Consider the following 21,528-nt stretch of genomic DNA (forward strand, 5'->3'; position numbering starts at 1 on the left):
CACGTCCATGCCCAGCTTTTTATATCCCACCGCCAGGCTCGGCAGCCGGGGCGAGCTCCGGGGGGACCAGCCCGGGACCGCTGCCGGCACGGGAAACTCCCGGCTGGGAATGGGAATTCCAGCGGTGCTGGGGCGGGATGGGGGACGGCAGCCCGAGCTGCTCTGGGAAAAGCTCTTCCCTGGGATCCGAGCTGCCATGGGCAGCAGAGCGGACGTCATTTCTGAGCAGGGAAATCTGTGGAGGTTTCTGGATGGTGCAAGGAGAGAAAGGCTAATCCAGAAGTACTGATGTGCAGGATGAGTTTTACATGTAAAAGTCCTGATATGCAGGCTGAGTTTTAGATGTAAAAGTACTGATATGCAGGCTGAGTTTTAGATGTAAAAGGAGGTATTTTGGCAAAGACTTTCATTCCCTGGGTCAAGGGAGCAGCCAGTTTAAAAACCCCACAATTCTCTGATCCTTTTGTACCTGGCAGTAGGGTGAATGCGATCCTAATGCTGTTTCCAGCTAGAACGTAACTCCAAAATAAGTAACCATAAAAAGAAAGAAAGAAAAATTAAACACTCTTCAACCTAAAAGCAGTTTCACCAAGGACTGAGTGCAGCCCTGCACAAAGCCCCACTGCTTGTGCTGGGTGTGACCAGGGACAATGCCACCCCCATTAGGTGACAGTGCCAGCACGTGAGTGGTTCCAGGCGCCCCAGCCAGGCAGGACGAGTGGGAATTCTCCTTCCAGCCCTCACGGGAATCATTTCAAGCCAAGGTGGCCAACCCATGGCCAACCCAAGGTGGCCACCCCATGGTATCTCACGGTGGAGGTTTTGGTTGGGGTGTGCTCGAGGTTATTGATTCACATTGAGAAAAGTTAGGGAAATAAAGGGAGGAAAGAGTGTGGGAGCTGGAAGGAAAGAGGGTTCATCCAAAAGCAGCTTGCCTGGCTGGGGATGGCCTGGATCCCGCGGCACACGGGGCTGGAAGCTGCAGAGCCATGCTGGCCGTGGGTGTTGTGGCAGCAGCAGGAGCAGTGGCACCGACGCCGTGCAGGGAGGTGCCCGCACGTGTCAGCTCCTTCCTCGCCGTGTCTGCATTCCCCTCCTTGCCTCCTTCACCAGGAAAAGGGAAAAAATATCCTTGAGGCCCCTTTTGAAGTGTCTCAAGCATCCCAGTGATGCTTTGGCAACAGCCTCCAGGGCAAGTTTACGGGTCAAGCGTGGCCACAGCATTTCCAGTGGCCCAGCCCAGGAGCTGGAGCTGCTGCAGAGCCCCGAGAGGCTCCAGCATGAGCAGAGGATGCAGCAGCTCTGCTGGAGGAAAGGCTGGCACAGCTGGCATCGCTCACCTGGGCAGGAGAAGCTTTGGGGTGAGCTCAGGGTGATCTTCCAGGACCTGAAAGGATCTACAGGAAACGTAGAGAATTGACAAGGGATGGGGGACAGGACCCAGGGAATGGCTCCCAGTGACACAGGGCAGGGCTGGATGGGATTTTGGGAATTGGGAATTGTTCCCTGGGAGGGTGGGTGTCCACCCTGGATCCCTGGCAGTGCCCAAGGCCAGGCTGGACAGGGCTGGGAGCACCTGGGGCAGTGGGAGTGTCCCTGCCATGGCAGGGGTGGGAGGATGGAATGAGATGGGGTTTGAGGTCCCTTCCAGCCCATCCTGGGGTGATTTTCTGACTCTGTGATTCTCTTGTCACTGGGATGTCCCCGAGGTGACCCGGAGGGAAATCCCATGGGGCCAGGACAGCTGCCTCCCTCCATCTGCCTGGCCTTGGAATGCTGAAACACGGCCTGGACAGATCCCAAATCCTGGGCTGGAGACCCCCCTGTGGGGTTTGCTGCAGGACCAGGGGTGTTTGAGGCACCGCAAGGTCTTGGGGTGGAGAACTGGGAGAGGAGGGATTTGGGATCCTGGGAGAGGAGGGATTTGGGATCCTGGGAGGGGATGGAATGAGGCTCTGCAATGGCTCCCACAGTCCTGCAGCCCATGAAGGGTTTTTAAGGGTTTGTTCCTGTTCCTCACAGCCATTCTAAGAGCAGTGCCTGGCGCTCTTAGAACTGCTCTTAAAACATTACCATATTTATAAGTAATGCCCTAATTTGAAGGGATATCGAGTTCTTTTGGATGTAAGTAGTTATTAATTACAATGCAACAGGAAAATTCATTAGGGAATAGAATCAAACTTTCAATTAATGTCATTTTTATCCGGGAACATTAGATGAGCTGCTTCTTTTTTTTTTTTTTTTTTTCCTTGCCTTTAACAAGGATCTGGAAACATTTGCTAATTTCCAACTATTATAGTTCCTTCTATGAAATAATATGAGCCCTCATTTGCATATAAGAAAACATTTTCTGTATTCACTGTGACTCTGAGCTGCCCTATTTAGATCAGGAAATTGAGCTGAAGGCTCCCTGCGCATTTCAAGGCGAGGCTTTTCTCATGCAGAAGAGCAGAACTTTCTCCAGGCCCACAGTGAATTCGGGGTGTTATTTTGGGGGGCTCTAAGCCCCAAAGGGGGTTTGCAGAGGGGCTGAGAAAAAGCTCAGGGGTTCCTTGCTGAGTGTTCCACAAACGTTTCCTTGGTCTCTCTCAAGTGCTCTCCGCACTTCTTGGTCCAAATCTTTACTTCCAATTTCGTTTTCAGTCTCAAAGCCAAACCTGCTTGATAGAACAAAGAGCCTTGAGGGGCCAGGTGTGAAATCCTCACCGCCGGAGAGCCAACAGCTCAGACACCTCCAGGCGCTTTGGTGGGGAATTTCTTTTCCCCTCTTTTCCCTTCTTTTCTCTCCTTTCCCTTCTTTTCTCTCCTTTCCCTTCTTTTCCCTTCTTTTCCCTTTTTTCCCCTCTTTTCCCTTCTTTTCCCTTCTTTTCCCTCCTTTTCCCTTCTTTTCCCCTCTTTTCCCTTCTTTTCCCTTCTTTTCCCTTCTTTTCCCTTCTTTTCCCTTCTTTCCCCTTCTGCTCTGGGAAGGTTTTCGGGGTCAGCCTTGGTTTTGTTCTGGTGTTTCTGCATCTGAGAGGCCGTTCCACAGCATCCCCAGCTGCAGCCCATGGAAAATGGATCTTTAGTGCAGAGGACTGAACCTGGGCTGCTCCATGGCCATCTGAGCTCTGAATGTTGATTTTGGTTTTATCTGTGCTCTTCTGATGAGCCCTGAACAGCCACAGGAAAAAGAAATAAAGCTTGCAAAGACTCCCTTTGCTCCTTCTTTCACATCCTTTGGCTCCCAGGTTTCCATTTTTGCTGTTGCTACAAGCATCAGATAAATCAGCTGAAAAAAAAAAAAAAATTAAAAGCAGCAATAGCAGTAATCACCATTCCTTAATGATCTAAGCGCTGAGGTCAGGGCAAGGCAGATAATTAATTTCAATTTTTAAAGCAGAAAAAAATCCACCAATGTTTCAGCTGACCCCAGCCAGTTTTATTTTGATTTTAAATGACAAAACAAGTTTCAGATCCTTGAAAAATAACTTTATTATGGTCAATCTCATCCTGAGCTTTTTCCATTGATAAAAAAAATTCACGGCTCAAAAATCCTTCTCCCCTTGCCCCATTATGTTATGAGGAGAGGAGCCCTAGGGACAGAGGGAATGTCCCCTGGGTGTCCCAGAACCCCAGGCACAGAGGGAATGTCCCCTCCTGGGGTTCCTGGACATCTCCCCCATCCCCAATCCATCCCCCTGGGCTGGGGGGCTCCTGCAGCATCCCCCAAATCTCGGGGGCTCTGTAGGGCTGGGGCAGCTCCCTCCTGTCCCCAGACTGTCCCTGCCCTTCAGCTTCACTCCAGCCCCTTCTCCTGCTCTCCCCAGCCTCTTCCAGGCTTTTGTTCCTTCGCTGAATGGAAACTTCCTTCAGATTTCCACTCGGAATTTATTCATGGCTAGTGCCTACTTTTTGTTCTTGTGCCAAGTTTGTCTGTTAGATCTTCTCCCTCCCCAGCACTTTCCCTACCCACATTTATTTATAGAAAGCAATCTTTGCCTTTTTTTTTTTTTTTTTTTTTCTCTTTCTCCCTTTTCTTCCTATTTTTTTTTCCTCCACAGAGCCCTTTCAGCTGTTTCTTCCCAGAGCCAAGCCTGGCTTTGGGGCAGCAGCCCAGCCTTGCTCTGGACCCACATTTCAGGGCTGTGTTCTCAGCCCTGGCGGTGCCTGGGGGCCAGCAGGACTTGTCAGCAGCTTGATTTCCTTGCTGAGCCCCAGCAGAGCCCTTCAGCCGTCTCTGAGCCCCGTGTGTTTTTCTTGTCACTGTAATGTGCTTAGTAACAACACCTACCACTTTTCCATGTCACACTCTGCACTCCTCCCTCAGCCACACGGTGACTGCCACAGCAACACAAAGAAATTGCATTTAACCAGCAAGGGAAAACGTTCTTTTCCTAAATCCCCTTTGCCTCCTCCAGGTACCTCTGCAGGTCACGGGATTCCGGAGCTCTGGTGACTCACAGATCTCCCACCTGGCAATTGTTAGCTCAAAACAATTCCTGAAGCCTTAAACAAACCTTTTTTTGGGGTGCAGGAACCTCAGTGACATCTTGCCAGGTCTGCTGGAGTCACTGCTGCTTGGGAAAAATGCTGTGGCTTGAAGTGAGAAAAATATAAATAGAGATTTTAATATCAGCCAGTAATACATCACTGATATTTTACAGACCAGGAGGGATAATATATTGTGATAATATAATAACAGTTCCTGGGGAAAGTGTATTTTTGGATGAAAAGTGAGAAGGGAAAAAAAAAGTGTTTTGAGAATTGAAAAATGTTTCAAGTTTTCGAAACACGGAACCCAGCAGGAGGATATTTCAAAAGGAATTCAGTTGTTCAAGGGAAACGCTTGTTCCCTTTGAAAAGATTATTTCCCTTCCAACCCTGGCTTTGGGCAGCCCTGTCCAGCTGCTTGTGGCTGAAAGGAAAAGCAAAGGAGGCTGAGGAAGGAGAGCTGGGCTGGCCCCACGCATGGGGGTGCTCCTGCTCCCAGCTGCCTGGGGCAATATTCCCATTTTTATGCTAAAATCCGATTCTGGAGCATCCCTGGCTCCTGTGCTCCCAGCTGGGCACTGCTGGGACATGGACCCCTCTCAAGGGTCTGGCAGATTCTGGGGTTTTTTCCTGGAAATGCAGGACTGGGGAGAGTTTGGGAGATTCTGGGAGCCAGAGTGGCCTGGCAAAGCTGGGAAGTGGCAGCACAGTGGGCAGGGAGGGATGGGAGAGCTCAGAGCCTTCCCAGCCAGCCAGGGGCTGGGAGCCCATCCCAGTGAGGGGCACAGGCTGCACACACAGCAGAGCTGGAGATGTTCTCCCTCTCCAAACCCTGGAATGCCTCCTGGCACAGAGCCTGGCCAGCCTGGCAGCTTTTCCATCAGTCCAGGACGGGCCAGCAGTGCAGGATGCAAAGTGGCACCCAGAAAATCAGCCCCAGCTCCTGCTTACCCCTAAATATCAGGTTTTGGCAAAGGGGAGGTAAAGCCACAAGAACACTGGGAGATGTTAGCACAGAGATTTCAATACTCAACTAATGAAAAAAAAACATCTCTCCCACTCTCAGGGGATTTGTTTCCTTTTTTTAGGCAGGCTGGAGGTACCACAGCATTTCCAGATGATGTAATTAACCTGACCTATTTGGTGGCTCCATATTAATGTTTCTTTGTGGCGGATTTACAATAAAGCCTCATTATTAAGGGCTTCAAAACAAGATTTATTGCCATTATCTTGTTTCTCCCCATTCATTATTCCCTTCTCCTCAGCTGGAAGTGAGTCAGGACCCCAGGGCACTTTCCTCGTGGCTCCCAGGGATCTGGAGGAGACTGATGGGCCTGACCTCTGTGCTTTGCAATTTTCTGCCTTGCACAGTGGCTGCAGAGCTCTCAGCACTCCAGAGGTGCACCAGGTTTATGTAATGCACCCAAAGCTGGAGCCAGGCAAAGGGCAAAGGCCGGGAATGCTGCAGTGGGTACAGATTGTTCTCCATGGGCATCTTCCTCCTGGTGCCTGAGCTGGAGCAGAGCTGGGCAGAGTCACAGAATAAATAGGGATTTATTCAAGGATCTCCTCCATGGATCCACCTTGGGCAGCACCAGAGCCCAACCAGGGCTGCCCCCAAATGACCCAAAATGGTCCCAAAAAATGGATGATTGGTCACAAAATGATCAGTTCTGCTCCATTGGCACCTTGGAGTTCATTGTCCCATTCCAGCTCCAGCCCAGGCAGTCCCACCCTGCTTGTTTTTCTCTCTCCAGCCCACGCTGTTTGTGCTCCTGGGGTTGAGGTTTGGATCATTTGTCCTTGGTGCCCAGCAGGAATTGTTTTGACTGGAGCAGGAATTGTTTTCTCCCTGCTCTGTGCAGAGCTCACCAACACTTCATGTGAAACTCAGACCCACACACTAATGCAGTTCAGAATGTGAAAAATAGAAAAACTAAACCTGAGGCACCACTGGCAGCTCCAAGCCCGCAGCTCCCACTGGCTGCAGTGCACTGGAGCATTTTCAAAGGCTCCACCTTGGGCTGGCACCCGAGAGGTTTTCATTAATCCCCATTTGTATCAGCAGCAAAAACCTCCCAAATCCTCGGGCTGAGCCTTGCTCTCAGATGTAAGGGGTTTTTTTTTGGGACTACAATAGGTTTAGAGAGAATTCTGTACTGGAATCAGAACATAGCATTCAAACTTTTTATTTTTTCCCCTAGAACAAACTGTCACAGAGGGAACTGCAGACAGATTTCTATACCTGACTTTACTTCAAAGGGCAGAGCTCAGCCCAAACCCCACAACAGGCTTGGTCTCATTGACTGCCAAGGGCAGAACATTCTTAATGCATTGCTATTAAATAAACAGATGGGAAACTAACCCAAGATTTAAATTTCTGTTGAGATAATGTCGAAAGTTTATTGACCCAAGGGTGCTGGTGATTGAGTTAAGAGTTCCACATCAATAGCTGTGGCCAGGCCTTTTGTAGGACACAGAGGAATGGGCTCAATATTTTGAGGCCTGGGTTGGAAGTAAATTTTAAGACCTAACAGCAAATGTGCTTTGTTTGGTCCTCTGGGAACCCATCTTTAGAGAGAGTTTTGCCCCAATCTCCTCCAGCACAGGGCCCTGAGGACAGGGCAGGGAATGTTCCAGGGGTGCCAAGGAGCAGATTCAGTCTCTTAGAGCACAGGATGCTTGTGGGAATCCAGGGCATCCCTCTGGCTGCCCTGGGACCCTGGCAGGGCTCAGGAACCCCCTGGACAGAGCCCCCAGAGACACTGGCTGTGATCTCTGTCCATGGAAAAGAGTTTTCAACCTTACAGGATGAATTACCGGCTCCCTTTGTCTGTGGCCATCTCCAGTGACCCAGCCTGGAGCACTGAGGGGAGGTGGCCAGCCCAGCCTGGTCTGGAGAGGACCAGCAGGGCCACAGAGCCCCTGTTGGAAATGAAGCTGGTGGGAAGGAATGCTGATGTCTGACTCCAGCTCAGAAGGCTGAATGATTTCTTTATTATAACTATAATATAATACACTAATATATATTTAAAGGAGATACTCAAACTACAAACCTACTTTTTCTAACTCCCATATCTAACTCGTGCCCCTCTCTGAGAGTCCAGCCCCTGGTGGGTTGGATTGGCCATCAGCTCAAACAATCCTCACCAGAATCCAACCAAGCATCACCCCAGGGAAACAATTCTCCAAACACATTCCACATGGAAAAACAAGGAGCAGAAATAGGAATTGTTTGCTCTTTCTTCCCTCTGTGCTGCTCTGTGAAAAAATCCTGAGGGAGAGAAGAATGTGCCTGCCACAAGCCCCTCTGCTCTGGCTGCACAAGGGGCTACAGAGGAACTCCAGTCCAATGAAGCTCAGAAAATGAGCTTTGAACAGGGCAAAGTGCAGGGACTGCAACTGGACCAGGCCAAAAGCCTGGAGGGAAGGGGCAGGCTCCATTAAAGTGTGCAGAGCTGCAGGGGGAATCACAGCGTTCCAGAGCTGCAGCCTCTGCCCCACAAAGTGCAAAGGCATTTTTTAGTCACCGTTCCAGGGGTCTGGAGAAGCAGGGCTGGGGATATCAGTATGCAGGAAGGAATCAAAGCAATGAATCTGCTACCAAATGAGAATTGCAAGAAAAATTGATTCCAACCAAGGAGCACAGCAAACAAAGCCCAACAAATTCCTGTCTGCAGAACATTCTTGCTTCCAAAAAGTGCCATTTGGAAACTCCACCTCATAAAAAAGGGGCAGGGGACAGTGTGATGGTGTGACCTCAGCTGAGACCTTGGCTTTGGGGAGGAGCTGGCAAAAAGTCCATGAGGTTCTTCCCTGTGAGAGGCAGGGTGCCCAGAGCAGCTGTGGCTGCCCCTGGATCCCTGGCAGTGCCCAAGGCCAGGCTGGACAGGGCTGGGAGCACCTGGGGCAGTGGGAGGTGTGGGATGAGAGATGGGATAGGATGGAATGAGAGGACTTTTAAGGACCCTTCCAACCCAAACCATTCTGGGATTCTTTGACTTGAAGGGTTGAATGTGGGCTCTGGTTCCTGAGAGATTGAGGTGGGAAAAAAGAGAAGGAGAAGGAAGAGGAGGAGGAGGAGGGAGCTCCACCAGCCCTGAGAGAGAGGAAGAGCCACACTGCAGGGCAGCCAGCAAGAGAACTTTGAGTGGGGCTCTAAAATGATGAGGGGAGGAAGAGAAGGGGAGAAATGATGAGGGGAGAGAGAAACCAGGAGATGATCCCACAAACCAGAGCCAGGAAAACTACTGCAAAGAGCTGAGTGCTGGCCAGGGCCTGCAGACACCCTGTGAGAGCAGGGCAGCAGGGACAGGGCTGGTGGAAAGGTGTCAGAGCTTCCAAAACCTTCCAAAACCTCACAAACTGGGAGCCCACCTTATCCTCCAGGCTGCTGAGAAATGCTGCATCATCCCCATCCCAACGGGGACAGGGCAGCTGCTGTTCCTCACACGGGGTGGCTGAATTGCCTACAAAACAGGATAATCAAAAGTGATCTTTGCAGCTCGGAGGCAGCAGCTGAACGACCACAAGGGAAGCCAAAGGCAGATATTAGCTCTCTGATTTAAAATTAAAACAATTGATCAATTGTCCTTGCTGGAATTAATAGCAAAACGAATAGGCCTGCAATATTAAACTGAAATTCACTGCCTGGGTCTGGCTGGATCCAAATGTATGGGGTCTCTCAGGACACTGCTGGGTATTTATTACAGCTGAATGAATTGGATTTTTTGCACATAAAATGCAGATATCGGGCAATTTGAAAAGTAAAGGTCATTCTGTAAAGAATGGCGGGTTTTGATTCATTTTTTTGACGTGTGTGAATTTGGAGTTTCCAGAGCTGGTCAAGCTCAGTGCAGCAGAGGGCACAGTCGGGAATGGCAGTGGGGTCTGGAGGGAAGGAATTTCATTGGAATTTCAGTGGAATTTCAGTGGAATTTCAGTCATTTTTATGCTGTGATTAAAGAAACTGCAGCCTCTGTGCTCTGGCTGAGGAGAGGGGGCTCTGCTCTTGGGTGGGATCAGCTCCTCATGGGCTCAGCCTGAGCCCTGGTGGCAGAATCGTTTGGGATTTGGGATGGAATGGGGACTGAGGTTCCTTCCTGGTCCCTGGATGAGCCTGAGCTCACCTGGGACAGCAAAAGGACAGCAAAGGGACGTGGCCAAACACTGCTGAGCACTGGAAAGGGGCAGAGAGGAACCTCAGCACCCCAAAATCCTGGGCTGCTCTGGGTTAGTGGGACCCCAAATCCCACCCAGTGCCACCCCTGCCATGGCAGGGACACCCCACACTGCCCCAGATGCTCCCAGCCCTGTCCAGCCTGGCCTGGGCACTGCCAGGGATCCAGGGGCTCTGGGAATTCCATCCCAGCCCCTCCCCACCCTCACAGGGGAGAATTCCAACCCAAGATCCCATCTCACCCTGCCCTTGGCAGTGGGAGCATTCCCTGGGTCCTGTCCCCCCTGGGGAGTATGGAGCTCACTGGGGTTATGGCACCAAAATGCCTTTTATTTTTTCTTTAAGAGAGAACAGCAGTGGGAACCTCAGGGAAATGTTTGTGCCCAGTGGAATAAAGAGCAGCAGGATGTCCCTGCAGAGCCTTTGGGTGAAAGCAGAAAAGGAGGGATGAACAAGCCAGGCTTGGCTCATTCCCTGTGCAATTCCCAGTGGATTTAACCCCTCCTTGCATCCTCCCTCTGGCCAGGTGTGCTCTGGGGCTCTCACAGGGCTGCAGGAGCTGTCCCCGGGCTGGATTTCCCAGCTGTGGGTGCAGAGCAGGAGCTGAGGGCTGGGCCGGGCTTCCAGCCTGGCATCAGCTCCCCACTTCCACCTGGGAGACTTTTGGTCTGTGTTTAACAATGTGTTTCACTGCAAATTCCATGTTTGTCTTTAAATGACAATTGAAAGATGTTTCATAATGAGCCAGCTCTGAATGAAACTACAAATGACTTCCCCTGAAGGACCTCAATATGAAACTGTTCATCTGGAGTGCAGGGAATCGTTTATTTGCTTTTCTTTGCCTTAAACAGATCAGCAAAATAAAGACGAGTTCTCTTCTCTTCTCTTCTCTTCTCTTCTCTTCTCTTCTCTTCTCTTCTCTTCTCTTCTCTTCTCTTCTCTCTTCTCCCTCTTTCCCTCACCTTCTTTTTTTTCTCTCTTCCCTGTTGTGCTCCAGTCACTCTTCTACCACCAATGAAATTCACAGGGTTTTTGGAGAATTGGTGTGATTTCTCATATGTAAGTTAAATTTATGAGAGGAAGAGACTATTATGGGATATAAACTATTGAGGGAATGGATTTGTCTACTCAAAGCTATCTGGTTTCACTATAAATTGCCTAAATGGACAGGAAGGAGCTGTTACACAGCACCTTTGGAATGATTTTTCCCTCTTCTGCTCTGGGACTTGTGTAAGCAAAATGCTGTTCCAAGGTGTAGGGAGGAGACATTAAATAAATAAAGCACCAATTGCCAAGATCTGGAGATGGAAAGTGTTTACACAAAATAACTCAAAAGCTCTCCGGGGGCTGACTCGCAGAGCCTGGCAGCGCTGAGCTGCAGGGAGCTCTGGTATTGCAGAGCACTCAGGTAACGTTGTTCAGGACAACTTGTGCTGCTGATGGCCTTTAGACAAGGGTGTTTAAAGGCTGTCCTGAGAGTGCACCCCAGGATTTGGCACCAAAGGCCAGGCTGGATGGAGCCTGGGGCAGCCTGGGACAGTGGGAGTGTCCCTGCCCATGGCAGGGGCTGGAATTAGCTGTCTGGAAGGTCCCTTCCCACCCAAACCATTCAGTGATTCTCTGAAAAACCACCCCAGGAATGGCTGCACACAGCTGGACACATCTGGGGAGTTGGAAATCACAGGCAGGGCAGCCTCACACTCAGAGGCTGTGATGGGCTAGAGGGCCCTGCTGTGTTTGATATACCCAGCACTCAGAATTCCATGCGTTGAATTGAAAAGTCTCATTTTCCAAAAATGTTAAAATGGTAGAGAATTTGTAGCAGGAATGGGGCTTGCCCGAGGCACAGGGAGAGCCTGGCTGGGTCAGTGGATTCCAGTGAAGAAAGGCTCCATGGTGATGAGCTGACACCACCCCAGGAACAGCCTTGCACAAACTCTGCCCTGCTGCTGTCTGCTGACCATGGGATGGGCTGTTCTGCACTTCTCTTGCACTGCAGCATCCTCCTGAAGCACCACCAGCCCCGTGGAGGCAGGGAGAGCCTCGAGCACTGCAAGGGATGGAGGAGATTCAAACAGGGCTCCTACGCCCAAAATGCAATATATGGATGGGCTGGGGTCTGCCTGTGGAGCCCAGCTGTACAGCCTGGGTCACCTCCTGATGTCAGGGACAACAATCCATACAGCAAGGTTAAAGGACTGGATTTAGATTAATTCCAGAGCTTGTCCAATAAGATAAAGCAGTGTAGTGAAGGTAAATATTTGCAGCTTTATTTACTGGGAGATTAATGTAATTGGTTTGGATTCCTTCACATCCTCCAGCCTCTTCATAAACACTGCACACTGTTAAATGCTGCAATAATGAAGGCATTTTGTCTTCATCATACTGGAGGGCAAGAGGCAGGGGAGAGCTATTCTTGCAAAATATTAGCCCAGTTTTGCACACCCCGGAGGATCTATTAATTTAGGTTAGAGTCTCTGCAAGGGCTGAGCTCAGTGAGCAGGGGAAGCTTTCCATAAGCCTACCTCCACCTCCTCTGGGGTTTTTCCCCCCTTTCTTCCTTTTTTTTTTCCCATTTTTTTTCCATGCAGCCAGTGCAGAACCCGGGCACAGAGTAACCCAGAGTGATCCAGTTTGTCTGGATTCCCTCCCCAGGGAATCCCAAGTAGGGCTTGGGCTGCTTGGAAAATTCCACAGCTCTGTGGTGTGGCATCACTGCTGTGAGTTCCTGATCATCTCCAGGAACTGGGAGATGGATGGGAAGGGAGGACTGGTCCCAGTCCAGCCCCAGTGAGCAATGCCATTTCCCTCTGCTCCTGCAGTGGGACAGCAGAATGGGGCTTTTCCAGCAGAACTGGAGATTTAACCCTGGGATGTGCTCAGGTTTGGCTGGCAAGGTGGGGCTTGCTCACAGGGTGGACTCCATGATCCTGGAGGTCTTTTCCAGCCTGAATTAATCTGGGATTCTCTTCTATAGACTCAGCATCCCAGGGAACAGGGACCCCTCTGGAGGCCCCCAGTCCCACCCAGCTCAGCTGGTCTCACACTGGTTGTCCAGGGCAGTGGGGTTAGGATACGACAAGGGAAAAGATTTCCTGTGTCTAAGTGGAATTGAAGTTGCATTTCAGCTTTGTATTCACTTTTTGGTGTCCTTTCACTGAGCACTGAGAGGAGCCTGGTTCCATCTCCTTCCCTCACCTCCATCCCTGCTGAGTCTCTACAGCCTCGGGGATTTTGTTCAGCCAGGGCAAGGCTCTCCCAGCTTCACCTCATGGAGGTGGGAATGGAAACAGATTGCAGTTCTGTTATTCAGAATATTTGGCTTTCACCCATTGCCTGGGAATCCCAGCTGGGAAATGACCATGTGTCGCACTAAGACACGAAATAACTCATAAATAATAAAAATAATTATTAGATAATAGAAGTAATGTACACATCCTAAATGGAAAAGAGGGAAAAGAGAGGAAATTTAGTTTTGATCTCGCAATATATGGAATTCTAAAAGTGACAGTGGAATGGAGGATTACATTGCTGCTTCTCCAACCACACTGCTCAAACCAACAGTCTATTAATTCTTTCTTCCCACAAAGAAGAATGCAAAACAATCATTATTTACATGAACATGCATGAGAAACTCCAGTAGAAATACGTAAACATCAGGAGGTACAGAAAACTTTTAGAAGAACTTTAAAACTTTTAAAAGAACAGGGCGACAACCATGGAACAGAAGCAGCTCCTGCACCGTGCCAGCTGTGGCACCAGGCTGGGCTTGGTCAGATGTCAGCCCCAGAGTGGAACTGGGCTCTCACCCAGTTCTATTTCACATAGAAATATGTACACATCAGAAGGCATAAATAATTTTTAAAAGAACTTTAAAACTTTCAAAAAAATATAAAAGAAAACTTAACACTTCTAAAAATCAGGGCAACACCAATCCAGCCAAGGGAATCTCTGCAAAATCAATTAAAATCCACCTTTCTGGTGTGGGACGGGCCAGGGCTGGATCCTGCTCGTGTTTGCCCAGCCCAGCACGCCAGGCCCTAATTACCTGCTGCTTTTCCTCCTACCCATCCATCCAAGAGCTCTTTTGGTGCTCAGAGCCTGCTAATGACTTTGGGGACTCTTTTACACATCCACTTGTCTGTCTCTGTGCTGCTGATTTCCTTTCCAGCCTGCAGATGTTCATTAGTGGGGTGCCTCATGGAATCCATAGACATTCCTTGATTGTTGTCACCAAAACGACACCTGGACAGCAATAACAACAACAACAACAACAACAACAAAAACAACAACAATCCAGGCCTGACAGCTCTTTAAGCTCTTTAGGATATTGATTAGGTGGTTCTGGCTTAGCTAGTGAAGAGCAGAAGTTGTTTGCTGCAGATATCTGATCATGCATCACCCAGCAGCTCTGCTGGGGACAGCAGAATTCTCCCTCTGATTTCTGATTTCCCTCTCTCCTGCACGGGGAGGCCAAGTGCAGGGGATGTGGGGAGAGTGTGGGGCTGCAGGGGACGTGGGGATTTTGTGGGGATGGAGGGGATGTGGGGATTTCATAGGTCTGGAGGGGATATGAGGAGCTGCTGGGGCTGGAGAGGATTTGGGGAGTTTTTTGGGGCTGGAGGGGTCACAGGGATCTTGTGGGGCTGTTTGCCAAAGGACAGGATGTGGGACATCAGTGTAAATCCCAGCTGGAGGAAGTTCTGGGTCCCCAGGGATCACCACCCTCACCAACCTTCCCACAGTCTCATTTCTGCAATAACATCTGGCTTTCCCACACTGAAATTTGTCCTTCCAAATTCCAGTCTGGTGAGGAGGCCAGAGCACTCGGAAGGATTTTATTGCTCCGGCCATGCCTGGATGAGATAATTTAGTGACCAAACTAAAACTTGGGTCAGATAACATTGTCCAAATCTCCCTTTGTGCCTGCCTGTGCCACTGACCGTCCCTGCTGGGAGCAGGGGGAGATGAGGGCTGGGAGGGGACTCTGCTGCTCTCAGCAGTGACTTCAGTTCTGAAAGTCTCTACTCAACCCACAAATGGGTGTCAGGGCACAATCATCACGGTACTATTTCTACAGGCTCCCTGTAGGTGACTCTCCCAACTGCAGTGTGGATTAAAAACATGCCAGAATGTGAACAGAAGGTAATTTTAGGTCTGTGATTTCTTTATAGAGATTAACATCAAATTTAGATCTGTTGCTGTCAGCACAAACCACCCACCCAGAGACCTGGTTTTCCTGAGGTATTGCAGACAGCATTTCCCTTTCTGGGGACTCTCAGGATGCCCCATTTCTTACTGGCCCTGCTTTGTCTTGGTCAGGAAACTCCCCTGGACCCATCCAGTCCCATCTCACCCCACAGCTCCTCTGGGACAGGAAAAAAGGCTCACGAAAACATGGAATTCTCTTTCCCATCTCCTCCCTCCTTCCCCTCTCACAAGGCACTGAGATTCCTACACCTGCCGTTGCACCTGGACTCTCGTGCCATTACTGCCTGTATGATCTGCTTTTCCATTCCCTGCATTTATTTTGCCTTTCTTTCATTTGTTTCCCTCCCGTGGCAGTGGGTTCCACAGTTCCATCAGGCACTGCTTGAGAAATGCTTCCCTGGCTGCAGCCAGCCTGCCTTGGGTGGCGTGTGACAAAGTGAGAATGATCTGTGCTCACCTCTCCTCTGTCACTCTCCATTCCAGAGCCCCTGCTCCTGCCTCCCAGGGCAGGCCACGCAGAGAGCTTCTCATCCCACCAACCCCAAAAATCACAGCCTGGAGCCGAGCACCTCGTCTGATATTGGTGCCAGGGGGCTGCGGGGCACACAGACACAGCAGCAGGGCTTGGGAACACCGAGGGGCTGGGCAGGGCTGGCAGGTGGGACAGAGCCCAGCCTGGGGCCACGGGTGTGACACGGGGCCACAGAGCCCCAGGTGACACTGCCGGGGTGTCCCTCCCTGGGAGACATCCCCGGTGCCACCCACAGGGCACAGCTGCCCAACAGTGCTCTGTCACTCCCAGGGACTGCCCCTGCTCCCAGCACAGCCCTGAGCTTGCTTTCCTCTCTCCTCCCTTCCCTGAAGCTGGCATGCCTGGGGTTTAGCAGGAGATCCAGGAAATTTAATACCAGCAGCTCACAAAACATTAAATTCACTCTCAGAGTTATTGTGGCTGAGGCCTCCTGAATCACAGAGTGGTGACACTTTCCTTTCTAAAGGAAAACCACCACGTGAGCCACATAGTAATGGCTTTATCATTCTTTAATTGCTGCTTTTGTTTCTAAACAGCAACAACAACAACAAAAAAAAGCATGCAAAGAAGCCAAGAAAAGTATATATTTACATCAAATCAATTGAGATACATGAATGAAAGGAAATGAAGCAATTTACCAGGCAGGAAAGGTTAAGGATGATTACATGGATTAAAATCTGTGCAATCTCTTTGCAGCACTACTCATTCGAGGCTGTGGTTACTGGGACAGAAATAGTCCTGTATTTTATATCACTAAAAAAAAGGGTTTAAGTGCACTAGGGGGAGAAAACAGAGAGCTGGTGGGAGCTGGCCAAGCCTCCAGTGGCAGGCACAAAACTTTGGTCACTGGGGTCTCTGCTCGTGGCATCTCACAGCTCCTTCCTCCCTCTCATTTCTGTGCTCACCGAAGTTCCCCCAGATCTCCTCCCTCAGTTTTGTCTCCCCTCAAGCCTTCAGTGCTCCCCAGGCTGCTCTTTGTGGTGGCCCCAGAGCTTCTCCACATTTCTGCTGCTCTGCAAATCCCCACTGAAGAAGTCCTGGTGCTCCTGGAGGTCTTTTCCAGCCTGAGTGATGCTGAGATTTCCACACCCACTGCTCGGTTCTGGGAGTGCCTCGGGCGTTCTCCTTTACTACTTCACCTCAAAACAGGACAAATGGAAATGATGCAGGGAAATTCAGGCTTCCCTTTCAGTGGAGAGAGGTTCACACATTTCAGCGAGGAGATTTCAGAAGTGCAAATGTTCCTGTAGTACACTGAGAAATATGAATGAAAAGGAACACTCCGGAGCTTCAAAATAGCCTGGGGTGAGATTTTTTTCTGATGAGGAGGAGACAGAGCGAAAAAAAAAACCCAGGATAATTTTATGCACAAGCCAAGATGGAGCAGGGAGCCTTTTTCATGTCAAAAATGGATCATCCTATTTTTGAAACAATGCCTGTTTCTGGTCTCCATGAAGCTGTCCCTGGAGCTGAGCTGCTCCTTTGCCATTCCCTCCCAAATTTGCTGTGTGTGCAGATGCCAGGGCTCTCCACAGGGACAGGGAGCTCAAGGCAGAGGCAGCAGGAGGAAATTCAATTCCCCAGGCAGCAGCAGGTCTTCTTCTGCTGGGATGGTGTAGATGCAACCTGGCCAGGGAGAGAGAAACAACAATGGATGGAGTGCAGCAGCCATGCCTTGTGAAGTGTGAGGAGGAAAGGATCCCACCAGTCTGGGGAAGGCTGGGGATGTTTTCTGTGAGCTGGGCTGGCCCTCGAGGTCCTGCTGTGGGTAAAGCCTGGCTCTGCTCCTGAGTCAGGCTGGAAACCAGCGTGGGGATCTGCCTGCAATGGGAATGAGAGAGCAGAAATCTCTCCTTTGGTAACCCAGGCTTTCAGATCTGTATCCCTGCTCAGGCTCCCAGCTGCCCCTCTGCCAGGACAATTCCCATCCCCTTCTGCAGCCAGGGCTGTTCTCAGCAGCAGCAGCAGCAGCATCCTGCACGAGTTCAGCACTCAGGCTGTTAAACCTCTGGGATTAATTACCAACATAACCGACCCTGCAGTTCTCTCTCCATCCTGCAGCTCTGAGGGCGATTCCTGTGCAACTTCCCATTGCTGGGGACTCCAAATGCCCAGAAATTCCTGCCTCAGAGGCACCTGGGTGCTGACCCCAGGACAAAACCCCACAAAATGTGTGTGCAGCCGCTGCCCTCGTGTTTATTGTGGTTTATTATGCCAGGACACCAGCTCAGTCTGCACCCCCAGCACCTGCTCAGGTGGGGTGTCCCTCTGCTCCCAGCCTCTCCTTGGCTTCCAGAGCTCTCCTTGTCTCTCTTCCCACCTCATTTTATTTTTCCTGTGGAGGCAACACAGCTGTACTTTCATGTCTTTGTGTGTTCTTAGCCTTGCTCCACTTCTCCAGACCTTTACCTACTTGGCTCTGGCTCCAAGCATCAGGAGTAAAACATATATTTATGGAATAAGTAATTTTAAAATTTGTTCTTGCTAATTATTACCTTCGTTCCGCCTCAGTCCCGAGGGAACGCTTGACGTTTTGAGAGCTTTCTAATCAAATTGTTCTAAAGCTCATTTTGAGCTTCATTAAAACATGGGAGGATCTTTCATCTTTATATAACTTTTGAAACTGCTAATGGCCTTAAATAAAATAGGAGCCTTGTGAAAAATGCACCAAATATACCAGGGAGGCTTTTGAAAAAAAAAAAAAAAAAAAGGAGTGAGAAGGTGATGATTTAAAAGCATTTGTGAAGAAAGTTTTCCAGATTAGCTAAAGAAAGAGAAGTGGGAGAAGTTTTGTGGGTTCAGCACAGAGCAAAATCAGCTCCTGGGCTCAGATAAAGAGGGAACCTGCTGGGAATCCTAACAAAGGATGGCATAAAATCCTAAAGGGCCAGGCCTGCAAAATCCTGGCTGAGCCCCATGGCTGCATGCAGCTGCAGGAGCATCAGTATTCCAGGGGAAGTCAAAGCCAGTGCAGGAAAAGGTGCCAGGGAGGAAGGAGGCCAGCCACATTCCAGTTTCTTTGTCCCTAAAATGCTGCCTGGCCTGCTGGGGTGGGATGCTGAGGACCAGCTCGGTTCCTTTGAATGCACCCTGCACATCCCCAGGGTTGAGCAGCCTGCAGCCATAGGGGAACAGCCCCGTGTTTCCCCCTTGATTTACAAGGTTGTTTGCACACTGGGATGCCAAAGGCCTGAACTGTAAGTTAGGAGATCATGGAGTTGAACACCAGCCTCCCATCCTGAGAGGAGCAAAGAAAATCCCTCTGAAGAGGCAGATTCTGGCTGAGTGCTCACAAACATCTCCAGCCAGGGCCCCGAGGCTCTGCAGGGGCAGCAGCACCCTCAGACACCCTCAGACACCCTCAGACACCCTCAGACACCCTCAGACACCCTCAGACACCCCTCAGACACCCCTCAGACACCCTCAGACACCCCTCAGACACCCTCAGACACCCTCAGACACCCTCAGACACCCCTCAGACACCTCTCAGACACCCTCAGACACCCCTCAGACACCCTCAGACACCCCTCAGACACCCTCAGACACCCTCAGACAGCCTCAGACACCCCTCAGATACCCTCAGACAGCCTTAGACACCCCTCCATGGCTCCAGGCTGGCTGGAGAGCAGCAGCTGCTCTGGGACACAGAACCACAGAACCCCAGAGCCACAGAGCAGCCTGAGCTGCAGGGACCCCCAGGATCATCAAATCCAGCCCCTGGCCCTGCCCTGACCCCCAACAATCCCACCCTGGACATCCCTGGCTGTCCAAACTCTCCTGGAGCTCTGGGGCTGTGCCCATTCCCTGGGGAGCCTGGGCAGTGCCAGCACCTTTGGGGAAAGAACCTTTCCTTAAATCCACCCTGACCCTCCCTGACACAGCTCCAGCCACTCCCTGGCTCCTGTCCCTGCTCACTACAGAGATCAGAGCTGGGCACAGCACCCAGATGTGCCCCAGGGCTGGGTAAAGGAGCAGGATCACTCCAGATGTGCCCCAGGGCTGGGCAGAGGGGCAGGATCACCCCAGATGTGCCCCCAGGGCTGGGATCACTCAGGATCACCCAGGATCACCCAGGATCACCCCAGATGTGCCCCAGGGCTGGGATCACCCAGGATCACCCCAGAGCTGCTGGAATGCCCTTCCTGGTGCCCCTGTGATGGAGCTGGCCCAGTGACTCCGTGCCAGGGGGGTCACTGCTGTCTCCACACCCACCCTGGGTTTGTTTCCTCCCCTCCTGCCGTTGCTGCAGTTATGATTTGGTTTTCAGCAGCACTCAGTTCTCTCGATGGGGAAACGATTGGCACTAATTGATAAAACGCTTTCATTTACTCGGTGACAGAATTATTAGAGGCTGATAATTGATGGGATGGTATCACACGGCTCTTTTCCGATGATCACATTAATTATAGATCCCTCCTGCTTTCTTGTCTGCAGCACTGTTGCTCCCATTCATGTTCATTTAACTCCATCATGCATTTCATTAGCAAACAATGAAGTGAGGTTGTGCAGAGCCAGAGCAGCAGCCAGCAGCAGTGGCTGAGCAGCACGATGGGACACAGGGAAATTCTTTGGATTTTGGAGGGGTATGTCAGGAAAATCAGTCCAGAAACATCAGAGGTTTGTGTCCAAAAAGGAGACAGAGGAGTCCTTTTACTTCATTCCAATAAAGGGAGAAGCCATGGGGCATTCCCCTGGAGTATCTCAAATTTTTGGAGGATGCAGCCTCCTTTTAATCCCAATTTCCCACTTTCCCTCCCTTCCTCTTTCCCCATTGCCTGAAGTACTTGAGAGGTTCAGACTTCCCAATACCCCTGATACCAGAGATTTCCCTCCAATGTATAAACCTTCCTTTTAATTTTTAATTCTTATGGAATTCTGGGTTTTTCCCCATTGTTTCTTTCATCTTTCAAAGTCTCATTTCATTTATCAGCAAACCTAAAGCTTATTAGTTAAAGCAAACATCTTTTTTCCATTCATCAATCAGTGGAATCCTTCCCATTGTTACTTTTACCTCTCAGTGCTGGTTTTACCCACCACAGCTGGTTTGGAAAGACAAATCCCTCACTCCTCCCAGGTATTTGCTTCATTTGTTCCGTGGGAGGCTGGTCCAGACCCAAACAGGGGGAGCTGTCCTGGCAATTCCAGAGATGTGGATCTGCACGTGGATGAGGTGATCAGGGCAGCAGGGGTTCCAAAGCCTTCCAGCTCTTCTTAATGCAGATGAAATCCACATTTGGCCTTGGGAAGAGCCCTGAGGAGCACAGAGGGTTCCTGGCAGAGGAGTGACCCTGGGAAAGGGCTGGGGTGAGAGCACCGAGGTGTCTTGATGGAGCTCTTAGCTAATTATCTTCTGGAAACGGGGATTCAGTGTCTGAAATTCAGTTTGTTTTCAGCATTCTGGAAATAGATTTTCAGAAATCTCAGGACATTTGCAGGATTCTGAACTGAGACGAGTTCCGACTCTCCTGGATCTGGGAGTTTTTAGGACGGGGGTGACTCTGAGCACTCAGCACAAAGGATTATGCAGGGCTGCTGAGGCTGAAGGGGTTAAACCCAGCCCAGCTTTGCTTCCCCCAGCAGCATTTTGCTTTGGGAGGCAAACATATGGCCCTGTGTGTGCTGGGGCTCCCCTGGCATTGCTCACTGACATCCCAGGCAGGACGAGTTCCAATATTTGCTCTCCCCTGGCAGCAGGAAGCATCTGTGGTGCTGGGAGCACTGAGATGGGGCAGGAAAAGCACAAGGTAAAGGGCATCCCAGGGAGGGGAAAGAAAAACTCTTAATTGGCACTGAAAATAAACCTGGCACTCAACTGAAGGAAGAGAGGCTCCAGCGTCAGGTAAAACCGTGGAGGTTTCAATGGAAGTGCAGAAAATGAGCTGAAAGCTGGAGGAAACATCCATCTGAGGGATGAGGTGGGTGTAGCACTATTAAATAATTCAAATACTCCCTTAAGATGTAAAAGAAGAAAAAAAAGAAGTTTTATTTCTGACTTCGTAATATATAGAGTTCTAAAAGTTCTGTTATTCAGAATATTTGGCTTTCACCCATTGCCTGGGAATCCCAGCTGGGCAATGACCATGTGTCACACTACGACACAAAATAACTAATGAATAATAAAAATAATTATTATATA

The 21,528-nt window shown here is 50.2% G+C and overlaps 1 protein-coding gene across 2 annotated transcripts in view; it reads left to right on the forward strand.

The window, feature by feature from the left end:
• Positions 1 to 21,528, forward strand: part of SHISA6 (shisa family member 6) — a 133,399-nt gene that overhangs the window by 54,503 nt on the left and 57,368 nt on the right. The gene's annotated exons all lie outside the window — the stretch shown is intronic.

This window comes from Lonchura striata, chromosome 18 (assembly GCF_050655825.1).
Source record: "Lonchura striata isolate lonStrDom1 chromosome 18, ASM5065582v1, whole genome shotgun sequence".
Taxonomy (NCBI): domain Eukaryota; kingdom Metazoa; phylum Chordata; class Aves; order Passeriformes; family Estrildidae; genus Lonchura; species Lonchura striata.